The sequence below is a fragment of the Sus scrofa genome, chromosome X (assembly GCF_054392235.1).
Source record: "Sus scrofa isolate SSC_HxYL_T2T_F1_AM1 chromosome X, Sscrofa_HxYL_maternal_Yorkshire_Landrace_v2.0, whole genome shotgun sequence".
Lineage (NCBI taxonomy): Eukaryota > Metazoa > Chordata > Mammalia > Artiodactyla > Suidae > Sus > Sus scrofa.
This window is the reverse complement of record NC_139401.1, coordinates 136080154-136093450: the sequence shown is the minus strand read 5'-3', so window position 1 is coordinate 136093450 and position 13297 is coordinate 136080154. Positions and strand designations below refer to the sequence as shown.

The 13297-nt window shown below is 39.8% G+C and overlaps 1 protein-coding gene and 1 long non-coding RNA gene across 4 annotated transcripts in view; one reads left to right on the top strand and one right to left on the bottom strand.

Moving 5' to 3' along the window:
• Positions 1-5666, bottom strand: part of VAMP7 (vesicle associated membrane protein 7) — a 53944-nt gene extending 48278 nt beyond the window's left edge. For 2 of the 3 annotated variants that reach the window (XR_014834578.1, XM_021079480.2), the window contains exon 1: positions 5543-5666. The gene's annotated coding sequence lies outside the window, so the exon portion shown is untranslated. 3 annotated transcript variants of the gene reach the window in all.
• Positions 5667-5798: 132 nt separating this feature from the next.
• The window catches only part of LOC146394845 (uncharacterized), a 37173-nt gene continuing 29674 nt past the window's right edge, over positions 5799-13297 (top strand). The window contains exons 1-2 of the long non-coding RNA XR_014835681.1: positions 5799-5977; positions 10936-11008. This is a non-coding gene — a long non-coding RNA (uncharacterized LOC146394845). The remainder of the gene's footprint in view (positions 5978-10935; positions 11009-13297) is intronic.

Genomic DNA, 13297 nt, shown 5'->3' with positions numbered 1-13297 from the left:
ATTTGAAGACACATTGCACGCAGAAAAAAAAAAAACCAACTAAAGTTGAGAGAAAACCAAAGATAAAAAATCAAGGTACACAAAAGAGTTGAGGGAAAGGTAGACGAATAGAAACCCACAAAGAAAGAAGACAGAGGAGGGCCAATCAGAAGAGCAAGAGGAAAGCCAGAAGAGTGTAGTGGCTTAGAAGCCAAAGCAAAAGAAAATTTCCGTAAGTGTCAGCTCCCAGCTCTTTCACTGATACGCAGTGTAAAGACTGTAAAACAGTTGCTAAAATATTTTAAGGAAGGAGGCCATTGGTAAGGGTCAAAGAGACATGCCATGGAATGGAACAAAAGCACAGAGAGAAACAGAGAGAGGAGAAATCACAGGGTCCCTGAGACAAAGAGGTAAAGAATTAGCAGCCTCAGTGCTTTAGCAGCTTTGAGAAGAAAACTGAATTTGGTAACAATACAAATAGATCTAGTGTCTTAGTGGACCATAAGTTCATTATGAAGTAAGTGTCATGAAGTAATTGCTTAAGATACTTACGTAATTCTTTTTTTCTCTTTAGGGCTACACCTGCAGCATATGGAAGTTCCTGGGCTAGGGGTCGAATCGGAGCTGCAGCTACAGGCCTATGCCACAGCAATGCCAGATCTGAGCCGTGTCTGCGACCTCCACCTTAGCTCATAGCATCGCCAGATTCTTAACACACTGAGTGAGGCCAGGGGTCAAACTCACATCCTCACGGATACTAGTCAGATTCTTAACATGCTAAGCCACAACGGGAATTCTGATGTAATCTTAAATTACATTAACAGGGTGTCTTCACCTTTTTAAGTCCTATTGCCATTATATTCTGTGCTGGTTAAAACACAGTGTAATACTGGGTTCAGTTTTTTAGTTTTTTTTTTTTTTTTTTAGGGCCACACCTGTGGCATATGGAAGTTCCCAGGCTAGGGTTCAAACTAGAGCTGCAGCTGCCGGCCTACACCACAGCCATAGCAACACAGAATCTGAGCTGCATCTGCAACCTACACCACAGCTCACGGCAACGCCAGATCCCCAACCCACTGAGTGAGGCTGGGGATCAAACCTGCATCCTCATAGATCCTAGTTGAGTTCATTAATCACTGAGCCACGAAGGGAACTCCCCTGGGTTCAGTTCTGAGTACAGTATTTTAAAACTGGACATAAGGGCAAAGTATGGAAAGAATGTGACAACAGTCTTCAAGTTTATATAAAGTATAGCTACCTAGAACAGGGAGGACATTATGTGGAATATAACTAGGAGTAGTGTGTATAGGTTATAGGGACAGCTACGTAAGTTTTGCATAGCAGTGTTTAATAAAATAAAACAGTCCTCAATTAAAGCAGTCCTCAATTAAAAAAATACAGTCCTCAATTTAAAAATGCCTAACTATTAAACACTGAATACACAGCAACAAAAACTATACTTTCCTCTCAGATTTCACTAGTAAGCATTTCTTACTCTCTCCTATACTGCTAAAAATCCCTCCTGTAATTGTATCTCACATGCTCCAACTATAATTCTCTTGCAATAGAATCTCTAATGTCATAATGCATACTGGGATAAAAGACACAACTGTGGCAAAAAGAATACTGCATTTGAAGTCAGAAAACATGGCTCTGCTAATTATTAGCAGTATGTGAATGTCCAATAGATGATAAAGTGCTATATGAGATCATATTTAAGAGGAAAACGAATGAAACTACAAGTCAGGGAGAAGAAAAAAAAGATAACGGAATATAAAGTTCTATCTTAACACTGTTCCTCCGTTTGTTTACTCACTCCTTGCTTGGTCCCACAGCCATCATCCCAATTCTACTTCACTGCTGCTAAGAATCAAGATGTTGGCAGGTCCGTGCTCCCTCTGAAATCTCTAGGGGAGAATGCTTCCTTTTCTCTTCCTAGGTTCTGGTGGTTTGCTGGCAAACTGTGGCGTTCCTTGGCTTGCAGCTGCAACACTTTAATCTGTGCCTCCACAGTCACAGAGCATTCTCCGTATGTGTCCATGTCTTCACATGGCAGTCTCTGTGTCTCTTCTTATAAGGACACCTACTCTAACATGACCTCATTTTAACTTGCCTCTTAATTACATCTGCAAAGACTATTTCCAAATAAGGTCCCATTCACAGGCAGCAGGAGTCAGGATTCAACATGTCTTTTTTGAGGACACAACCAACCCCTATCTTGGGAACTCACCGTTCCTCCCAAATCACTTATATTCTCCCCTCTTCACATATTCATATCACCTCAACTTGCCTTGCTCTCTTCTCCAAAGCCTCTATCACATCTCTTTCCTTAATCATATTAAGAGCCCTGTCCTTAGAATGATGGGTCAGAAGAGCAACCTCCAACCGCCTGGAGTTAGAAGACCTGTTTCTACTGTCTAGAAAGTTCCAAGGAAAGAACGAACAATTTTGTTTCAGTTGCTGGGATTTCAAAACAAGATATACTATAGCAGAATCAAAGTGAGAATTCTTTATGTAGCTTTTTTATAGAGGAATTGTTAGAAATTGTGGTGAAGGTCTTTAAGTCCATTAAATTAAAGGTTATATAAGATGCTACAGTTTGACATAATAACCAAAATGTCATGGAGAGCATTGTTTATAAAAGAAAATGCATCCAGAATTTTAAACAACAATCTTACAAAGGAACATTTGGGATATATACATTTGTACATAAGGGACTGCCTACATTTAAAAAAATGATAACTAAATACCACAGCAACAATATAAATGCTTCTCCTCAGTGGAGGCATCTTTAAATGGAATAGTTTCAGGGAACTGAGCAGGGGAAAAGGACAAGTCAGTCTTTCTCACATTCAAGTCCTTGTGTTCCAAGAAATTTTTAAATTCTGTATTTTTATAATATTAAGATGTATATGAATATCCTGGATTATCTACATGTATATCATATAAGTGAGTGATGGCACACAATTCAGTGCTGCATTTACATCACGAAGGCATAGGTGCCAAGAAATTCTCTAAAATAACAGTACTTAATTTTTAATGTATTGGAAGCATGTGTGGGTGCTCCTAGGTTGGCACATCCCAAAGTCATAATGCAATCATGACTCAAGCACTCTTGTACGCCTGTTGTGTTTTTCAGTCAGTTAAAAAGACAAAATTTATCTTCTGCAGTAATAATTTACAACTGAAAGATATCTGCATGGAAAAAAAAAACCTTTTAAAAACTGAAACTTGTATCTAACATTCTTCCACACTGAAAATGACAATAATACTCAAAGGTGTTTGCACCAAGTAGAAACCAAATGAGACCAAATGTGCTGTATGAATAAAGGTTGTGCAACTGTTCAAACAGAAAAAAGAAATGGAAGAATTAACTCTTCATATGCGTAATGGTAATAGCCAATGCAAAATTTAAAAAAAAGCATTCTGTATCATTTGTATTATTGCAAGGAGATGTACTACGTTAAAGCCTTGCAACAGTTCATTAGCAGAATATTTCATAGGAAATACATTATGGAAATTAAATTTTTTCACCCTTGTATCATGGGGCATATTATTAAATCAGCCCATTAAACTAAAAGCAGGGGGCATGGAAAGTCTCAGGGAAAAGATGTGAACTCATTTTAGGAGAGAGCCATAGGACAAGAGAAGGCATAAAAGTGAGAACATGCTAGAGAAAATAAATAAACTAGCCTGATGAGATGGAATGGTCTGCATTTGGCAAATGTAGATGTTTAGGGATAAGTCTAATGGCCATAAGTGAAAAGAAAGGCTTCTATGAGTTAGGTAATTTAGATTTGCTCAAACAGGTTTCCTATTTCAGTTCAACATGTTTTCTAAGGGTTTACTTTATGACACCCAATATAGTAGACACTGGAAGTACTAAAGACCAGTTAAGGTCTATCATCTACAGAGCCATAGTACAATATGGAAGACAGACATAAGCAAATAAATGCAATAAATCTTAAGAGTGAATGATTTAAGAAGGTACACAACTGTTTAGAAGATTTTTTTAAAGGTTTTATGATTATCTTACCTTGGGTGAAGACAAGAAAGAATGTAGGTGTCCGTCTATGTATTGGGAATTTCCTCAGTATATAATTATTTCCTTTTGGAAAAGAGGTCAAAGTGTCTACTTTATCCTTACTAGGTTCCTAGTGTCCAGCACAGTGCCTGGCATATAATATTCCCTCAAATATTTAATAAATTTAAAAACACTGAGAATGTTTTGGTTTTAAATATATTATAAATGATAGATAATTTCATAATCAGTAGGACCTGGCAAGAATAATATTTTGATTACCAAACTATCTTCCTAAGTAATATAGAGCAGTGGAGCTGAGAGAGTAATCCAATCCTCAACTCTTGTTAGGGAAGAAATAAGCCAGTAACTGAAAAACCACCAATTCTGATGTAATAACCTTGGAGGAGACAGAATAACAGAGAACAAACAATATGAGAGAGAAAAAGAAGAGGTGTTTATAATAAGCCTAAAGTCTGGTCACAAATCAACATTATTCTTGTTGGTATTACAAATATTCTTTTTGTTGTGATGTTATGAGACCCAACCCAATCCTTCCGACTTTCTCAGGATAGGAGACTACCCTGTCAAACAAAAAACCTGTTCTATTTTGCCTTAAGCAACACCATCATATACTATCATCTTGAGTCTTCCTGTTTGCGCCCCCCGACACACACAGCCAAGTAAGCCACCGAGCGTAGCTATCTCCTATGTCGTTTCCAGGTATATCCCTTGCACTTAAAAGAGTGTCCAACACATATTAGCTGCTCAATAAATGTTTGTTAAACATATGAGTGGGTCTTCTCTAAGTCACAGCTATTCAAAGGGAAAGTATGTCCCAAATATGACAGTATCCTCTGGGATCAAGGGTAGGACAATGGAGGTACAGGTAGTTGAGAACAATTAATAAGACAGAAAGAAAAGGACTTGATAACTGATTGTGAAAGTTGCGAAGGAGGAAGGTGTAAAGCATTTACTAAAGAGCCTAGTACATGGTCAGTTTGTTAAATATTTGTCAATAGTAATAACGAGAACATCATGCGGATCTGAAGCTGAGGAAATAGGTCTGGGCAGAGATACAGAGTTTACAATATGAACTGAGGAAGAAGAAGAATGTCAACAAGGGGCCTTGGAGGAAGGGCACACAGAAAACTAGAAACCCACGAAGGAGCCCAGAAGTAGGAGGTAAAGCAGAAAGTGACGTCATCGAAACAAGGGCGTAGAGAGGAGTTTTTTGAGGACTTAAGAAATCTCAAGATATTCCAATGCTACAGAGAGGTCTTGCAGAATACAAACTGAGGGAAAGTTAAATTTTCTGTAACAACTTAGGTGACGCACTCTGACTCTTTAACTCGAGGCCTTTTCAACAGCATAGAACGCACTTCATCAAAACTGGAGCTGCCCGACAATTCTAACTGTCGACACCAGAGAAGCCCTAGTCACCCTTGCATTGCCTCCCAATTCCACCTTCCCACAGATACCTCTTCCCTCCCTCTGCCGTCGTCTCCCCGCCTTCCGCCCAGCCCTCCCTGCTGCTTTTACCTGTCCGGGCCCTTTGGGAGAACTCGAGGATTAGGACAGAGTTGCCCGGCTCAACAACTGGGAGCAGACCACCCGCTCCCAGAAGAAGATAGACCAGACGCCGCCGGCTTCCGCATAGAGCGCCCCGCCCGCGCTCGGCCTCCTGGGAATGCGAACGCCCCTCCAATGGGAACGAGAGGCGGGCGGGGCCTGCTGCGTTCCCAGCCCCCCGCACTTCCCGGAGCCGCACTGCATTCCGGGAGTGGTAGTTTCCTCTGGCTTATCCCCGGAATCTGTCACTCGGTCCATCAACAACTCTTGTCACAAACAACATCAAGCGCTAGTCCCTCGAGTAAGAGAGAGGACGCAGGGCCACAGAGAGTCCACTGGCACTGAGTCTGCAGAATAGATGAAGAGCCGAGCTTTCCCTGCCATCTCCTTGCTGAGTCTCAGCAGGTAAGGTAGCCCGTTACTTCACAGAGGAGATAAATTCATCTGACAGGAACTCCCTCTACTCTCGCCATGAAATTTTTTAACCTCCTTGGATTCCCTCAGCAATCCTTTTTCCCAGTCTTTTGCAATAATCATGATAATGAAAATAATAACTTCTTTTATGTAAGCTCCCCTGTCCCGTTTACATCCCTATTTCTTACCAACCTAAGTCTAGCTCCTGAAATAAATTCGTCCGTTTTATGACTCAACAGCTCCCTGATGACTTGCTCTTTATTTTCAACATTTAAAGATTGTCAAAGTTTCTCTCATCTAAAACATTCCAAAGTCAGTTTTCTCAACCCCAATCCTCCCTCACCACACACAGACTTAACCTCTCCTTTCCAGCCAAAATTCTAGACCCTCTTGGGATAGAACATGATGGAAGATAATGTGAGAAAAAGAATGTATATATGACTGGATCACTTTCCTGTACAGCATAAATTGGCACAACATTGTAAATCAACTATACTTTAATAAAATGTAATTTTCCTAAGGCATAATCTTTGATCCTATTGAACATAGAGAATGGACATACATATATAGACAACTTGCAGAATAATAAATATTGAATGATAAATATGTGTATGTATAAAATGTAAATCTCAAGATAATCAAATGCAATTAAGTACTGAGATTCAAAAAAATTCTCAACCATGTTGTTAAAATAAAGACAATTTTCAACTATTACCATACTTCAACTTTGCAGGATCTTACATTTACAGGCGCTATACAAACTGTTCTGCTCTAATATGTACAGCATATTCCATACCTTATTTACTAGTATTAGCTCTAGGTGGGCTATAGACTAACTGAAGTACATTCACAAAATCATGACTAAAATGATCTGGGCAGTAGAAATCAGAATTAATATCTCTGTACCTGTAGTATCTTGTTCACCATCTCCTTCCACCCACTCCTCATCACTTGAGATTGCTCTATCTAAAACAAAATCTGATCAGTTCAAAATTCTACTTAAAATCTTCATTGACTCCCCATTATGTGGAGGATAAAGTCTAAGATTCTCGACAGAGAGTTCAAGGCCCTCCATAATCTTACCTCTCTCTACCTCCCCTGCTACATATTCTGCTTCTATCACCAACACATCCTGTGTTCAAGCCTCCTCCTGTATGGTGTCATACATTCATCCATCCATCTACCCATTTCTTCAACAAGTATGTGCTAAGTGACTACTATAAGCCAGACCTATTCTGAATTCTGGAGATATAGCAGTGAACAAGACAGACAATGTCCTTGCCTACCACGAGTTAACACTTCAATACCATGCTTTTTCATGCCTCAGTGCTTTTGCACAGGCTGCCTCCCTTGTCTAAATCTTACTTATTCTCCAAGATGAATCTCAAATATCACCTTTTCATTTTTTAGCAAAGTATTTTTTCAGCTTTTCATCCTCTGCAAAGGTTCTCTCTTTATATTAATTTTATTTTATTCAAAACCTGTTCTTTGAGAGACAGCATAGTACCTTAGAAAGAGAGGAGTTTTGGAGCCAGACAGTCCTGAGTTAATAGCTGTATGAACTCTAAATTTTGCTTCAATTTAGAGATTTTAGAGCTCTATCAAAGCCCCTCTTCTTGGAGTTCCCATCGTGGCTCAATGGTTAACGAATCCGACTAGGAACCATGAGTTTGCAGGTTCAATCCCTGGCCTTGCTCAGTGGGTTAAGGATCAGGCATTGCTGTGAGCTGTGGTGTAGGTCGCAGACACGGCTCGGATCCCACGTTGCTGTGGCTCTGGCGTAGACCCCTAGCCTGGGAATCTCCATATGCCGTGGGAGCGGCCCTAGAAAAGGCAAAAGAGACAAAAAAAAAAAAAAAAAAAAAAAGACAAAGAAAAGAAAAAAAAAAAGCCCCTCTTCTTACTTCATATTCTCTCCTAAAGTAATCTCATCTGTGTGCCAAATTTTGCATCTCTAGCACAAGCCTTTATATTGGGACACCAGGAAAAGTTCTCTCTAAGGTGATAACATTTAAGCTGAAATCTAAATGTCAAGAAGGAATCGGTCATAAGAGGAGGGAACAGAAATAAAGCCAGAGTGACTGGAGGATAGTGGAAGTGAGGGGGGCATAGCAGGAGAGACCACACAGGACTTCTTTCTGCTCCTCAAATATGTCAGGCTCCTCCTCACTTATGATCTTTGCCCCAGCTCTCTCTGCTTGGAGTTTTGTTCCCCCAATATTCTTGTGGCCAGAGGGTCTTGCAAGACTGTGTAAAACAGAAAAGAAGTTTGGGCTTTATTCTAAGTGGAATGGGAAGTATGTTCAATCAGAGGAGTGATTTTTTTTTTTTTTTTGTCTTTTTAGGGCCGCACTCATGGCATATGGAGGTTCCTAGGCTAGGAGTCGAATCAGAACTGTAGCTGCTGGCCCATGCCACAGCCACTGCAACATGGGATCCAAGCCGCGTCTGCAACCTACACCACAGCAATGCCGGATCCTTAACACACAGAGCGAGGCCAGGGATCAAACCTGCATCCTCGTGGATGCTAGTCAGATTCATGTCTGCTGAGCCACAATGGGAACTCTGAGGAGCGATCTAATGTTATGTGTTTTTAAAAGATTATCTGGCTTTATTTAGCATGCCAATGTATTATGTATCCTGGTAATAAATTAATATGTACAGTTTTCAAAATATGTTGGGTAGTTTCCAAGAGAAGTGCTTCTGGATGTGTACACTAGAGTGTACACAGAACTAATTAAATAGTTTGCTTTATAATTTTATAATTTTCAAATTTAGGGGTTCTGTTATTTCATCAAGCTACTAAAAATTGAATCTATTTATAATACAGGATTTTAGATAGTTTGAGTTTGTGAAGTGAAGGTTTCAATTTCCATTTCAATTCCTGCAGCTACAAATCCTGGAATTATAGAGTTGATTGTTTAGATAACCTAATCTAGTCTTCCAATTGTACTTATGACAAAGATCAAAGCAAAGACGACATGGATCTGGCATTAGAAACTGGCTCTCTTATAAGAAATGTCTGTTGGGCTAAAATAAGATACATATGTCACACAGAACTCCAGTCATATCTGAGAGATACTGGTTTTACATTCTGCTTGAAAGGACTGGATCTTGATGTGTTATCTTGTAATTGACAAGCAAGTCTAGTGACTGTTACTGTGGCATCAAAATCACATTATTACAATTTATCACTCATTACTGATGCTGTTTAGGCTTCTTTTATCCTGAATATTGTACTTGGGCAACTTTTCATCCTGTTCATCTGTGCTCAAAACAGACCTACATCCCTTGAGAATGCCTGTTCTCCTTTGAAATTCACAATCAGTAAAGGGAGGTAACACATCATCAATATCTACAAAATCTTTGACATTTCATATGGGACAGTTTATTTCTCTGCAGCTCATTCCAGTCAGTGTTATCACATATCCTGCTCTGTTGGTCTGAGCCATCAATGCTTCCAACACCAGCTTTGGCAAAGCAGTTGCAGATTACTTCTGAGAAGTCTATCCCACATAGCAATGAAATTTCTCATCATATAAAGGACATGCCAATTTTTTTTGGACATGCCATCTGTTTCTTTTTTCTTTCTTTCTTTTTCTTTTTAGCTTACTGGACCGCATATTCATCATATGAAAGTTCCCAGCCTAGGGGTCAAACTAGAAGTATAGTTGCTGGCCTATACCACAGCCACAGCAATGTGGGATCTGAGCCACATCTTCAACCTACGCCATAATTCATGGCACTGCAGGATCCTTAACCCACTGAGTGAGGCCAGGGATAAAACCTGCATCCTCATGGATACTAGTCAGTTTCATTACCACTAAGGCACAATGGGAACTTCCAGGACAGGCCATTTCTTTACACCTGCTATAGTGCTTCTCGTTATGTACCAAGCATTTCCAGCAGCCAACTTTTGATGATTTATTATTCCTCAGTTTAATGGCTACATGTAGCCATGGTGCAGGTAGGCAAAGAAAAAAAAAAAAGACTACAAACTTGTTTTCATTTAAACCACCTTGTGCAGGAGTTCCCGTCGTGGTGCAGTGATTAACAAATCCGATTAGGAACCATGAGGTTGCGGGTTTGATCCCTGGCCTTGCTCAATGGGTTAAGGATCTGGCGTTGCCATGAGCTGTGGTGTAGGTCGCAGACATGGCTCGGATCCTGCGTTGCTGTGGCTCTGGCATAGGCTGGTGGCTACAGCTCTGATTAGACCCCTAGCCTGGGAACCTCCACATGCTGCAGGATCGGCCCTAGAAAAGGCAAAAAGACTAAATAAATAAATAAGTAAATAAATAAACAAACCACCTTGTGCAGCTAACAGTAACAGAATGTTCATATTCTGGTAAGCCATTTTACTTTCTAATTGCGGGATCCATTTCCCAAATAACCTGCCAGGCATCAGTGCACTTTTGTTAACTTTATATACACACAGGAAAGTTATATTAGAGGAGCTTTCAAATTTCCATATCAATTCTTTTTTTTTTTTTTTTTTTTTTTTTTTTTTTTTTTTTGTCTTTTGTCTTTTAGGACCACACCCCACAGCATATGGATGTCCCCAGGCTAGGGGTCTAATCGGAGCTGTTGCTGCTGGCCTACGCCAGAGCCACAGCAATGCAGGATCCGAGCTGTGTATGCAACCTACACCGCAGCTCACGGCATTCCGGATCCTGAACCCACTGAGCGAGGCCTGGGATCGAACCTGCAACCTCATGGTTCCTAGTCGGATTCGTTTCCACTGTGCCACAACAGGAACTCCACCGTATCAATTCTATTTTCTTGCTCCTCTCAGTACTCTAATGAAGGAAAGCTGATGACACATCTCTTTTTTATATATTTATTTTTCTCTAGGAAAACAGTCTTCTGTCGTGCATTAGATATGACCCCGTGGACGTATCTATTCAGATTTGGCTTTTTTTTTTTTTTTTTTTTTTTTTTGCTTTTAGGGCTGCACCCATGGCTTATGGAGGGGAACTCCAGATTTGGCTTTTCATTTTCAAGATAATCACCAGCAAACAGGTATTGCAGATGCTTTACTTTTTATGTTAAGTAACATGATATTGTGATAATGCTGAAAGCATTGTTGCCAACCATAAAGACTTGACATCACCTCCAATCTGGAGAGCAATTTCATTAGCCTTTTCTAATTACCATTGAGCATCCAAATATTGAAATCTTTGGAGTTCCCATTGTGGCTCAGCAGGTTAAGAACCCAGCTAGTATCCATGGGGATGCGGATTTGATCCCTGGCCTTGCTCAGTAGGTTAAAGATCCAGCATTGCCACAAGCTGCGGCATAGGTTGCAGATACGGCTCAGATCCTGTGATGATGTGGCTTGGCTGTGACATAGGTCGGCAGCTGCAGCTCTGATTTAATCCCTTGCCTGTGAACTTCCATATGCCATAGGAATGGTCCCCCCCCCAAAAAAAAAAAGAAAAACAAAAAAACAAATACTGAAATATTTTGCCCTGGTCTAGCAAAATTATCCAAACGTTTTCTTTACTAAGGTTGCATATTTTGCTCCTCTCATTCTGTTATCAGTTTTATCTCACCTAGCTTCTTGACTTTTACCCTTTTCCAGTTTTCAAAAAACATACAGAATATTCTTTGGGAAATTCCAAATTTTGTGACCATTTCGCTTTTTGACTTTTCGGTTTTTAACCACTAAGTTCTAGTTCTGGAGAAATTTGGAGCTCACAATATACATTTTTTCGTCAATGGCATGACAAACACCTCATGGAGTGTAACAGAAAAAGGCCTGCTTTACAGAACATGAACATTCTCAAAAAGACAAGACCAAGGGCAAGCCTGAGGCTTGGTGTAGGAAATGAAAGTGCCACAGTGACAAGACAATTTTTGAACTTTAAGTCTCGAAGTTTCTAAAGCAAAAGTGATGTCAAACTACCAAAAGAGCTAATTTGAATTATTTCTACAACAAAGTAAAAAAAAAAGTTACTAATGAGGTAGATATTGATGCTACTAGAGAGCAAGTAATTAGTTTTAAGACATGAAAATGATGAAACAGAGGGAAAGAAAGCCCACTGACTTGAAATTATCCTCCTATAAATTCCAATGAAAAATTACGAACACTTTCAGTTCAATGTTCTAAGCATAAAATTCACGTTTTGGCTTGCTTCTAGTTTGATATAAAGAATCCACATTCTAACACATTAGTGAACCACAAAACTGGCATCCTTATGGAAAAGCCTGTAACTTGACATTTGGTTTTTTCCACCTTGGCTCATTTCCAGTTGTTGAGGATTTTTGACTCCGTAAGCCTTCAGTATTTAACAAATTATTTGTGAGTGGAATGGGTGGAATTATTTCTCCACACATAAACTGATCTTTGTCATCAATCACTTTTATTATTTATTTACGTTTTTACAGCTGCACCTGCAGTATATGGAAGTTTTCAGGCTGGGAGTCAAATCTGAGCTGTAGTTTCAGGCCTACACCACAGCCACAGCCACATCCACATCTGTGACGTAGGCTGAAGCTTACAGCAATGCCGGATCCCTAACTCACTGAGTGAGACAAGGGATTGAATCCCCATCCTCACAGATACTATGTCAGGTTTTTAACCCAGTGTGCCACAACAGGAACTCAATCAATAACTTTTTTAATGAGAGAGCATCCAGGACACAGCTATATCTTCCTCATTTTCCAACTCTTCCTTCATAGGGTTGAAGTTATCCCCACATTCACAGAAGTAGAAATACAACTCTAAGGCCTGATCTTATTCCAAGTCTATGACTTTCATCTTGGAACAGATCAAATATGTTCTTACCTTTGAATTTTTTCATCAGCTGTTTACTCAGCACTGGATGCTGAACCTCCAGATCTGTGCATATGTCTTTCTTGTCATTCAGGTCCCAGCTTACATAGTCCCCCCTCCAGATTCACTGTCCCTTACCACTGACCATTACACATTTCCCTGCTTTATTTTCTTTACAAAATTTATAATAATAATCAAAATAATTATTTTTAATTTTAGGCCACACCTGTGGCATATGTAAGTTCCCAGGTCAGGGACTGAATCCTATCCACAGTTGCAACCTATGTACCATAGCTGTGGCAATGCCTGATCCTTTAACCCACTGCACTGGGCTGGGGATCAAACCCATAACTGCAGTGATCCAAGCCCCTGCAATCTGATTCTTAATCCACTGCACCATGACAGGAACTCCTTTTTTTAAAAAAGTTTTTTGTTAAAGTATAGTTGAAGTTAACACCTATCCTTCTAAAACTATTCCAAAAAGTTTCAGAGGAAGGAATACTTCCAAATACATTCTATGAGGCCACCATCAC